Below are 2,589 nucleotides of genomic sequence, written 5' to 3'. Positions count from 1 at the left end.
CTCTGCTATGAAGAAAGGCTGAGAGAGTTGGGGTTGTTCAGCCTGGAGAAGAGAAGGGTTCGCGGAGACGTTATTGCAGCTTATCAGTACTTAAGGGGGGCTTATAAAAAAGATGGCGGCAAACTTTTTAGCAGGGCCTGTTGCGACGGGACAAGGGGGAATGGCTTTAAACTAAAGGGGGGTAGATTTAGACTAGATATAAGGAAGAAATTTTTTACGCTGAGGGTGGTGAAACACTGGCACAGTTTTCCCAGAGAGGTGGGGGATGCCCCATCCCTGGAAGCGTTCAAGGTCAGGGTGGACGGGGCTCTGAGCAACCTGATTTAGTTGAAGATGTCCCTGCCCACGGCAGGGGGGATGGACTAGATGACCTTTAGAGGTCCCTTCCAGCCCAAACTATTCTGTGAATCTATGATAAGTACTGATTTAAACTGTGATGGGTGTCAGTGCAGGAACAAATACTTTTCATTAAAACTTCCAAAACTAAGACCTGTAAAATCTTAGGTCTGTCTTCAGTGGATTCTGTTTAGTTAGCATTTGTTTTTTATGATTACATAAACATTAAGTAAAACAATAAATTACACTGTTTCCCGCTTTTGGAATGTGATGTATTTTTAAATGCTTATGTATTTATATTGTTCTGTTTAATCCACTACAAGCTTGGGTTTTTTTCTTTTCTTCTTCTTCAAATGACTCCTGCGTTAGGTGTCAGTAGAAGGACTTGAGACCTGATTCTTCAGAAGGGATCTTCTCAGGAGTTTGTGATAATTTTGGTTTTTCTGAAGGTGTATCAAGCTGAGCCATCAGAATTGCTATTTGCTCCCCTAAAAAGCTTTCCCCTGAGGATTGTCAATACATGTATTTATTTTAATCATGTAGCCAGATGTACTAAGAATTGTGTTTTAAAAGAAAACACTTGTAGTAGATTTCTGCCAAGTATGTTTCATATCTCTTCCAGTGTGGTAGCTCCGGGGTTTTTGTGATTCAGTGACTTCAGACAAAGTTTTTTAGACGGGACTTTTTCCTTGTACTGCAAGTGACTTTTTCTCCGATGGATTTGCAATTAGAAAAGCCTGGTGTGATACTGGTAAATGCTCATCTTTCCTGAAACCTTTTTTAATACAAAAAGGGCTATGCATGAATTTCTAAGAACATAAGAATAGCGAGGACAAATTTTGTCATATGTTCTTAGAGGTATATTTTTCTAATAACAGAATTTAAACTTCATGTCCTAACAAAGTATTAATGGACTTATATTTTTGAATTACTTTTCAGGGTATGTCATGCTAGTGTTTTCCACTGTTTTCCTCCTTTGAGGAAGACAGCTCCTTCTGTTGGATGGAAGGAAAGTATCCCTCTAGTAATTGAAAGATTCTGATTTAAATAAGCACATGAAAGAACTGAATGTTATAAATAGGACTAAAAAGAAAGAGCTAGTAGAAATCATCCTGAAATACTTTACTTGGAAATTTAACACTGAAAATACCACTTGGATGCTTGCTTGGACAGATACGTGGTTGAAGGTTGAACAGGAACAACAGTATCAAACTCTGCAGGGAGAAGGAAAAAAAAAAAAATACTGTTTTTTTCATTTTCTGAAGCAAGTACACCTGAACTGAGAAACAAAGCCTTTGGCCTGCGTGGGACACAAGTAAAGATTGAAAGGTGTGAAGTGGGTCATCTCACTGAGCATATTGCACTCATGTTCCAGGCTTTGCATTGGCAACATCATCATTTCCAGGTAGTTATTATAAACCTGGTATGGTGCTCTTCTCTCAGGAATGCCAGTGAACACTGTACAGCAATACTGCAGATGCAGAGTAAGGAAGAAGTGGTAAAGGAATAATATCCTGAAGAAATTAACAAGTCCAGCTGGGGACACCTGAAGGAAGCTGAAATACGAACTTTATCTCTTCATGAGAGGAAGCAAGGTAGAACACGAACACAAAGCAGCTATTTTGACTACTGCAGGACTAGAAGCACTCTATTTGTTTAAAGAATGGAATTAAGTGAGAAAGACCAAGTCAATTACCAGAAATGGTAATGAATGTGAAGAGTTTTGCATCCTGAAGGGGTGCAAAGTTTTTTGAAAAACGCCATCTTGGATAAGAATGGGGAGCATGAAAAGCTGTTGAACAACTTGTACAGAAAGAAATCTGTCCAGCTGTGTCAAACGCAACATTTATCTAGGCATCTGGATTCTTAATGAAAGAGCAGACTTTCATTAGGAATGCAATTTCCAACTTCAAAGTTAGGAAAGACCATTGGTAGATTATTTATTTATTTATTTAAACTAAAGAATGGGAAAAAAAGAGAACTAGCCAAGCTGCAGGATAAATTGGAGCAGATCACAAATGCTGGCGGAGAATCAAGACAATGTTGTAGTCAATTTGGCTAGCAAACCACAGGACCAGGGGGACATGCGGTCTCCACAATACATGCTTGGAGAAGAGAGTAGTAGATGTCCTTTCTAGAACTGAATTGAAACAAGCAGCAAAATCTGTTATTCCTGTAGCTTTTGCAGCAAGTGATGTGCAACTATTTCCATGAAGATCCCTAGGAATTGGAATATGCACAAAGTGACCTACA

This window comes from Aptenodytes forsteri, unplaced genomic scaffold (assembly GCF_000699145.1).
Source record: "Aptenodytes forsteri isolate BGI_AS27 unplaced genomic scaffold, ASM69914v1 Scaffold467, whole genome shotgun sequence".
Classification (NCBI taxonomy): Eukaryota; Metazoa; Chordata; class Aves; order Sphenisciformes; family Spheniscidae; genus Aptenodytes; species Aptenodytes forsteri.
Note: the sequence above shows the minus strand (reverse complement) of the source record.